This window comes from Bombus huntii, chromosome 8 (genome assembly GCF_024542735.1).
Source record: "Bombus huntii isolate Logan2020A chromosome 8, iyBomHunt1.1, whole genome shotgun sequence".
NCBI classification, from domain to species: Eukaryota; Metazoa; Arthropoda; class Insecta; order Hymenoptera; family Apidae; genus Bombus; species Bombus huntii.
Window position 1 is genome coordinate 17,455,329 of NC_066245.1, and position 10,095 is coordinate 17,465,423.

At 42.7% G+C, this 10,095-nt stretch overlaps 1 long non-coding RNA gene across 1 annotated transcript; it reads left to right on the top strand.

Annotated features, from left to right (window-relative positions):
* The first annotated feature begins 6,074 nt into the window (after nucleotides 1–6,074).
* Nucleotides 6,075–8,181, top strand: LOC126868783 (uncharacterized). The gene is made up of 2 exons (XR_007690756.1): nucleotides 6,075–7,969; nucleotides 8,055–8,181. It is a non-coding gene; the product is annotated as an uncharacterized LOC126868783 (long non-coding RNA).
* The last annotated feature ends 1,914 nt before the right edge of the window (nucleotides 8,182–10,095 follow it).

Below are 10,095 nucleotides of genomic sequence, written 5' to 3' on the forward strand. Positions count from 1 at the left end.
ATCGTTCTCCATCGCGTCGCCCGTTCGTATGCTGAATTTTGAAACCCGTTCAGGGAAATGCCGCAAGTGCGCCACGTGATGAATTTTGTAACAGGTGCTGTGTATGTAAAATGAAAACATAAACTAGTTCGCCTCGGCCTTTTTTTATCTCGTGCGAGATAAATTGAATTTTAAGATAAGCAGTGTATAAAAAGATTACAATCTGGTATGTTATGACCGAGTGCAGGATTAGATATAGAAAAATGAAGTTAAAAATGAGATTCTAGTACTGGAGATATTAAGGCTGGAAGAGTTTGCGTACGGAACTGGATGAAACTTTTTAGAGCAAGTTGCATGCAAAGAAATTATGAGGCATAGTAAAAAGTAGGGCATGTAGGAAAGTGTAGCAGGCTAGTAAGGCAAAATAACGTATCGTCATCAAGACGTGTTGTTTTAAAATAAAGATGACATAAACGTTACAGATTGCCTTTATTCCATAGTATAAGAACGTCTATACAACATTCACGTTCGTTTCAGTACACCTATTGCTTCAAAAGAAAAGGAAATCCGCACCATAGAGGTGCGTTCATAGTGCAAGTGGCGCCATCTTTGCACAAGATATGCTACTATAGCCCGACTTTACCTCAAGTACCTATAGCAATTCACAAATCGGGATCAAGTACATGCTTTTCATGTATGACATTATTTCACTGCATTGAGCTAACAGGCTCTAGTTGCTACTTCATAATTTACTGTAGCAGTTCTATGTCGAGCGGAGTCTCAATTATTCGCGCACCCTTTGGAGGAAATTTCTGGCTTCTTCAATTGGCTTCTTTGAACCGCTACCCCTACATTGCTTCCGGACCCCTTAAAATTACAATAATGATGTTGGCGTCGTGCAAAGCGAATATCTTCGAATAATTGAATAGTTTGATTTTTCAAACTAGTTTGAAATAAGGCGGGAATCAATAATAAACAAGAACGTGTTCGACATCTATTGATGGAATTAAAAATTGCTTTCAATTAATATCAACTATTTCCAAGTTTTAGGAATTAACAATAATTCGATCATACAATTGATAACAAAATGAAACCAGAAGCTGGTACGTAATACTTTTCGATATGTATCCACAAACGAATAGTTATTATCAATTTTTATTATGAACGTAATTCAATAACCACACTATGGTCTCCTATTCATAAATTCCAATTATTAGCATAATCAAAACTGAAACAAAGAGATGAAACATACACATTCTATCGAATCTCCAGAACCGTGTTACCAATTTTCACTTCGTCGAGTATAGTTGAATATAATTTATAAAACAAATCTTGTAAACTCTTGTATCTCGTTTAAATTCCAATATCTGCAGACCGCGTTACGTTCCATCGATAAGACGCGAAAAGGGTGGAAAAATGGGATCGGGCTCCTTTTACACGTTGAAAAATAGAAGAAACGAGCACACGCCAAGGAGGATAAGTGGTATCAGCGACAGGAAAACAAGGATGGTTACAGGATGGACGGCTTGCCGTCGTCGATGGCAACCGCAAAGCGGCGGTTACGGAGACGAAAGCCTTCGGGACATAAGCGGTAATGGCCGGGAATACGTAAGGGTCGTGGCGAAGCGAAATAAAATAAAGGGACGTAACGAAGTAAGGCGGATAATAGGTCTCGTCTCTTCCAGCAGCTTCTCGCCACCGTTACAGCTTCTCAGCCGTTGGCGCAAGCGACGTCGGGATAAAGAAACGACGGGATAGCCGTTCTAGCGAATTAATCTTCGAAATGATGCAAGGCATCGCAGCTCCGTGCCGAGGCGGAAAGAAAAAAGGAGAAGCGCGCAGCTTGCGGCTTTAAGGAAAGATTTTTAAAGGAGCTGGAAAACCGAAGAAGGGAAATTGAAATTTGCGGGAGAAGGATGGAGAACCGAGTATCTAGGGGAAAGAAACTCGGAGAGACCCGGCTTCCACTACTTGTATGTTTATCTATAAATCAATCTCCAACGATGAAAATGATTTGAAGGCCAAGATTTTCTGGTTAAAATCTTGGATGAGCGATCGTTTGAACTTATTGATTTCTGCATTGATGCTAAAATGAGTCTTGTTTTACTACTACTGCTTAAAGAATTTCACCAAAGCTTTAAGTAGTAAAATTCGAATATTCAAACTTAAAGATTCAAATTTAAACATTCAGATTTGACAATTCAAATTCGAGACGTGATTATTCTTAATCGCGTTCATTCTCGAACTTGTTATCCAATTTTCAATTACCAGCGCATACGTTGTAGTAAGCACTACACCGACAAACCGACAACCACAAATATCGATGGATTCCCTTGACAAGGTATCAAGGAAACGGTCGGAATTAAACCGCAGATAAGCCAAGGAGGACCTAATGATATTCATCCGTTCACACTTCGTCTCCTTCCTCCGATATACTTATCCTTTGAGCTGCCAGACGGTCTTCGCCTCATCCCTTCGAGTCTGCCGTCCTTTAGGATGCTCGTTCCACCACGGAAGCGGCGAAATCCCAATTGACGCGAATGAGCGATCGAGGATTCCGCGGCATATTCGGGGATTGTAGTGTGGGGCAGAACATCGAGCGAGCCTCTCGATGCCTACTGTCGTTGAAATATGTTCGACGAGGGTGAAAAAGAGCTGACGATATTCATAGCCGGCTGTGCCAGGGCGGCAAAGGGAACAAGGGGGATGGGAAAGAGTCGGATGCAGTCGTAAGGGGATGTCGGGCGTTTCCCGGAATCGTCAACGATGAAAAAAAAGAGAGAGAAGGGTGACGGAAAAAGTAAGAGGCAAAGGGTGCATATCCTGTACTTCACGCCATGGCAAATTTGCGAGGCGGCTGCAACGTCAGGCATATCATCGACTTTGATGGTGCTCGAACCTTCGATGAAAAACAGTCGCTACTCCTTCACACGAGTTTTTAATCGTTTCGCGGATGTTGCTCAATTTCCAATGATTAGATGCCATTTTTCTTGCTACCTGAATTGATCATTTTAATACTTTGATGATCTTCTGACTCTTCGGTTTCATGTAATTTCGTATAAATTATAATTTTTGTCCTCTTGTGATGCATATACTTAATGCAATCAGCTCGAAGTACAAAGTCTAGAACGTGTGATTAATCGTATTCAAATCGTGCACTAGCGCACACGAGGGTATTTTAAAAACGCGATGAATATGGAAACGTTCAGGTGCAGTAAAGAAACGCGGTTTTATCATCTCGCAAATATCGATCGACCTTCCCTTTAAAAACTGGCCAACCTATCTTTCACCAAAGTAATATTAGAGTTAATATTAAGCAGAATCTACGTGCGCTACAACTAATCCCACGAAAACATATTCCACTTGTATTCCTTTATTTCATAAGTTCTTCCTTTCATAACACGTTACAACATATGTATTTCGATCATCTCTTCGAAATCTCTTCGACCTTGCGTTCAACGTCAAAATATCATTTCCTAAGGAAACATCTTTCGACAGTGCCAATATCGTTTCTCCCATCTCGTAATACTCGATCAACGCTCCTATTTATATTCCGGGCACAAGCATTAGGGTTAATTGAAACGTCCGATTCTCCTTATCCGGATCAGTCGGGTAATCCGACAAGCGTGGATGTCTCGGTGTTAATTCGTACGAAGCGAAAGATTATGGAAATCTCGAGTTCGCCTCTTCTATCGTCCACAGACCACGGTCCACGAACGTTCAACGAACGACAGTACCTTTCCTGTCTATCCTGGTCGCGTCTTCGACGTCGTTCGAGACCTAGAGGGAATTCGATCGCGCACGTTTCACAGTCCCATTACACGTAAGATCGATGCCGACCACGTGCCCATAATATTTTCCGGATAAGACACACCCAGACCTAACCCTGTCTTCTTCTCGGTCGCGAGGGACCCGGCTCCGTAGGCCCGCCTTATCTTAGCGTTTCCGGTCCAACGAGCCGGAAATGCGTAATAGAGGAAGACGTAGAAGAGGGGAGACTTCGCGCGAAAGAATACGAGCCGACTCCGATGCCGAGGCGCGGAACGGTAAACAGTCACCCATGCTGTGGCTAGCGACGATGGCTCGATTTCCTTTGGAAACTAATTTGAACTATCGCCGATGAAATTGTTTATCGTGTCAAAAGCGTGCCGCAGACATAGACTTTTCGAAATTTTTGCACGGATGAAGAAAGGCGGAAGAGAGGACGAATGTTAGACGCGCTCTTGTTCTTTGAAATCTTTCTTGCTCGATGCTTCTCTCTCCGCCCATGCTGTTTCTTCGCCTTTGTCTACTTCCTTCGTCTTTTATTTCTGTTATCGGTCCATTGTTCTTTCTTGCTTTGCCTTTTTGTCCACAATGGATTTAATAGCTATTGATTCTTTTTCAGCAACTATTTCCGTAGAAACTTGATCCTCTATTTCTCTTGGCAGCACAACAAAGTTACATCATCGTGTATATTTTTTATTAAACGATATAGATAAATATACATGAACGTATATTCATTATATACATATTTTTAAAGTTCACCAGGTTTAAGGAAAAACCAAGCCACTATAAATCACGAATAAGATTGTTACATTTAAAAGGTAAGCAGACGATGATAAGTAGAGAAAAGGGTAGAACGTCGACTACGTATACAAAGTAAAAGTCAGAAGGGAGAAAAGGCCACAGTCGACTTCGACATCGATAAATAGTCGGTTTTCCTCTTGCTTACGCCACTTCCGCATTCACCGCCGTGTACAATATTAAAAGCGCGCATTTTGCGTTTACGAGTTGCGCAACGAGTTAATGCGTTTGCTTTGCAAAGTTTGTTACTGCCGGTTGATATGCGTTTACGATTATAGCGCTCGAACGCCGTGCTACGCATACAGTTAATAAAGTTTCTGACCTCGTTACCACGTACTCCACGCGAACACCCGGTTCCCTCTTTTCATCCGCGACTTTATCTCTATATAACTTCAGGGAAAGTATCGCTTCGTCGACATACAACATAGATGGAGGTTTAACCAACGAAGAGAAATGTTATCGAATTTTGCGGTCATCGATACATATTGCGTAAATGCACATTGTAACCGATTATTGGAGATACTGATTAAACTGTATCTGCCTGGAACTGATACGCGACTCATATTAATATCGATGAGTTAGTTAACGTTATTAAATTAAGTAAAGCTGTAATCGTTATTAATGTCATTCGTTACCGATTGACGAATCGTAAAAGCGCAACCTTTAACTATAGATATTCGTAATTTTGTTATTAGCAAATGCATAGATTGTCAGATTATTTAGAAATTTTATTTACCTGGAGAACTTTTGCGACTAAAATACTCAACTGTCAAGGCTTGTAAAATTCACCTAGACTACAATAACGAAATAAATATTCAGACTTCCCTCGAGAGACAAGTCGTCCGTAGTTATGAGTTAAGCGAAATTTTGCTCTACAAAATGATCTCTCGAATAATATACCAAAATATCCTGTTAAAGAAGCCTGTACAATGTCGGGCGTTAAAAGTAATTGATTAAAACACAATTTAAAGGGAACACCTGGCGTTCCCTTTCTTTAAAAATTACCGTGGTAGAGAGGCAGGACAAGAATGACCGAGGCGACGTCGTTATACCTCATCCAAGGGAAATCCATGAGAGAATAACCGTGGCGCAACGTAAAAATTTCAAACGACGTTTTCCTCCACCTCTATTTCGGTCTGTGCCCTTCCCTCGTTCCCCCCGCCCATCCCACCCCTTCATTCCCTCGGCAAAACGCCGCGCGACCCATCGTGCCTGGTGCTACGGATGAAAGGAAGTGTCTACCCAGCGTTACGGCATTCCCACAAAGGGAAGATACAGTCCCTTCTTGGACGTGACCCCTCGCTCCCAAACCCCGAACCGGGTTCTGCCTCCAACCCTCTTCCCATCCTCTTCGCGGTTCTCTCCATCCGCTCATCAACCAATCCCCCAACCCCTTCTCAGCCTCTTCTGTCTTCTCGCTTCAACTTTTACACGTCATCTCTATCCATCTCCCTTTTTCCGCATTCACCGCCTCTCCTCCGCTCTACTGTACACCTTCGTCTCCCCAGCCATCCAGCTTGTGTGTTCTCGTCCGTCTTTCTTAAGCCTGTCCGCCTCTCTCGTCTTCTACTACCTCCTCCCATACACTCTCGCCAAAAGCGACGCCCTCTTACAAGATGTAGGAAGCCGCGGAATTTCGTTGCCATTGTCTCGCAACATGCCTGATCGCGTCCTATGCACCTTTCGTTTGGCAGCACTTGCCAAGAGCTGACTAACAGAACCGTGCCGCGAATTTTATTCGCACCTGACCCATTACCAAGCGCATAACACCATTACCAAACCAAGGGGAAAAGGACTACGTCGCGGGAATAACGAGTCGAATTTCTCGTCGTTAGTTAATTCGTTGTCGCGGTTCCTCGGTTTCAAACGAATGAATAGGACCATCTAATTTGTCCCTGTTGGAGAGGCAGAATTGCCTGTTACTATGCCGTGATTGCGAGGATACTAGTAACGTGTTACGGACGATTGAGACAGCGAGTACCGCCTATAACGATTACAAACAAGCGAAAAACGGAAGAGAACGCGAACGGGACGTTCCGATAGGTACACGTAGACGCGTGGTAGACGTTCGAACGAAAGCATCCGAAAGAGAGAAGCGCGATGTCGTCTGGAAGACGTCGACGAAGATATTGGGTCGAGCTTAGCTTCAACATAGTTGGAGAGTGCTGCATAAGCTTATTAAGGTTGGGTGCTTTGCCACGGTTCCACGTCACCGAGCACGCTGCTAGTGCCGCTCTTTCTACCCCCCTCCCCATATTTCTCGTCGGAGAAGAACCTGGAAAGCGGTGTAGCCAGTGGGAGGAGAGTTAGATTGTTGGGTAGCAAGACAAGAAAAGAAGAAGCACAGCGAGAGAGGAAGGCTAGTGGAAAAAGGAGAAGAGTGTTGCAGGGGGACAAGTGAGAGGGACGGCAGGAACCTGCTGTACCGACCAACGTGTCGCCGATGCAACTTCAACGGTGGCAGTGGGGTAAGCTGGCGGATTGTTAGATCGAGGGGGCGATGTCACCAAAGGGGGTACCGGGAATAGAGGTGCCGAGGCAAGGGAACGCCGATGCAGACACGACCGAAAGGGGACGTAAGGGAGGGGAAAATCGGAGCGAAGGGGGTGTTAGCTGGGTTTGAAGGGGAAAGGGCGAAGCTGGAGAAGCGAGGAGCCTCTTGAGAGACAATGAGGCCGCTCACGAGTGTCGCAACGAGTGGATGCTCTCCACTATTGCCAACTCAGGCCCTTCAAGCCTTCCAGGCTTGCACCACCACTACCCTCGGCCTCGTCGTTCCCGCTATCCTGCTGCCGGCTGTTACACCACTGTCACGTTGCACTATAACCACGCGGGTCGACGAGCATGACGACGACGACGACGACGACGACAACGATGTCGCTGGCAACAGCGTTAGTGCGGTCGACGGGGGTGCAAGTAAACCCCAAGTGCCGCCTCCAGGCCCGTCAACTAGACAACGACACGCCCATGGTGTATCGTAGTTTTTAATTTACTTCCCTTGAACGATCTGTCCTCCGTTCGGCCAGTTTTCAATCGCTCCGCCAGGATGTAGGGAAACTTTTATCGCAAGTCAAATAATTTCTAGTTGTAGGTAGGTCGTTGGTTACGACATAATTTATTCCTTCATTTTGAAATATTATGTTTGTCAGATAGTTTATGTGATTCGTAATTAAGTCCGATTCGTTCGTATGTAACGAAGCGTAGCTGATAATTATAAAATGTACTTAAATTTAAGGAACTGCTTTATAATATTTGAATAATTTTTATTAGTTTTAAGGTTGAAACACATTCGCAATCGAGAAAATATCATATATCAGGGATGTTTTGTCTAATGTGGACAAAATACTCTGTGAAATTTCCGCTATTCGTAGGTTTATAGAAAGTTGAAAACGATGTAGGTTGAAATTTCCTGCACCGATATAAGGTAACGCAGCAATCTGCCGTTAAATTTGCCTTTTTTTGTTTTCATCGTGCTCGAGAGTGAAAAGAGACGTCCGACCTGTTTTCAGAAAATACTTCGACGATCCTCGCTACATGGAACACTATTATGCTTGCGTCTACAAAATGCTAGATCTACTCATAATGTAAAATACGATGTGTATGTTCCTTAAAGAAAATAAACAAGAACAAAATTGCTTTATCCTTATTTTATTGCTGCAGCAAAGAAAATACATTTACATTACACTTTTATTTGGTTGCGAGATTATCGAAACGTGAAAATTTCAAAAATTCAAGATCTACGCTCGCTTGTCAAGAGAATATAGACATATAACCTTAGATTCAGCCGAGTGCACAATATTTTATATTTTTAATATTTAACAACTCGATATCGTGCTGTCATAAAAATATAAAAAGTGAAGATAAACGTAGAAAGTTGTCGCAATGTTACCGTACTGCTACTTCGTAATATCGTTACTTCAATTTTAACATGCATTCTTTAAGCATTCTTCTGCTTCTTCGTCTCACTCTCAGTGTATCATTCCATATGCACAAAAAATACGGAGCACGTTTTTCCTCTCACTACAATTCTTTTGTTGTTCCGAAAACAACTTACCTTACGATATATTAAATTCTCCTAATAAAGTAATTTTCAAAAACCACCTAAAAACTGTGTAAAACCTCGAAGATAGAGAAATATACGAAAGAACAATGATAATTAGTTCTTCAAGCTATACAAAACTAATGTACAAAGGGAAGAAGCCCTATACTCGTTTTTATCATTAACGATTCCTCTTCTTTCTCGTCAAAACCTCATTCTCCCCTTAATTTAGCACCAGCCGCCATTGCTGCACGACGCAATTGGATAATGCATCTTCATCCCGCCTGTACTTAACTTATACGAAAGTTTATCGTCAACTCCGTGCAAGATGCAGCCACGAGGCAAGCTTCGACGCACAGACCTTCCTGCCTCATGAATCAGACAAAGACACGACCGTGTCTTTCACCGTTGGATCGAGGCTCTTGTATCGGCCATAAAACAACCTCAATGCCTGGCGTCGTCGATACACATTTGCAACGCCGTGCTTTGCTCCACCGCTAGCGAGAAAAGTTGTTGCGTCGTTGCTCCGGAAGTGTTGCGAATTGAAGCACAACTATGAAGCTGACATTGTCGAAACCCGTATAAATTCCCCACGACGAAAGAAAGTTCGAGAAAGGACTTTCGCGAAACGGAGTTACATCCCCGGCCAACCTTCTTTCTCCCTTTCTCTTTGAACACTGACGAAAAGCAACTGGCAAATTTTTATCCCCCTTTCTCTCTGTAACTATCCTCGATGGTTTTTATAATGTTTCGCTACTGGCCAACATTTTTGTCTTTCTATTTCTTCTGGTCGTCGGAAAAGTTCGCTTTCTTTATTGTTAGAAAGATTGAAAGTGAAAAGTTAATGTAGAATCGCAATGAGTGGTTTGATTTTTCGTCTATTGAATAAGTAGACTGTACTCTGAAGCGAATGAAGTTAATGGAAGTTTCACAAGACCGTTTATAAATTACGTTTAATTGGTATTTATCTAGCGTAATGATATACGTATAATGCAGAGCTCCTAGTTTCATATAGAGTCGATATCGATGTTATTTAAACGCTAACAACAGTTCTGATAACGATTAAACGAATTGGCAGGGCGTATTAAGTAGACGGTTTTTATTGCACGGGGTAACGAAAGCACCGGAGCCGTAACCATTCCCGGGAACGAAAATACCCGATTGAGGAGAAACAGCGGGAGAAGCACGCTAGACAAGCGATACGGTAATCCGTCGAATAATTGGGGGATCCCCGTTAATCCACTATCAGAAACGTTCAAACTTTCCCTATCATTCTGCGTACTCGTCCGTACGCTTTTATCGAAATATGTACATACGTAACAACGATCGTACCTATGTATATTTTTTACCGTTATGTATATTTTAAAGCCTACAATTTTCAAAACAATTTGTTTCACGGACTAAAGTTTCCGCCGATCAGAATCGCTCTATTTTTTAATTGTTGTTCAAAACAATCTTGTTATTCAATTAAAAATACTGATAGATAGAAGGGGCAGAAATTCAATAAAGTA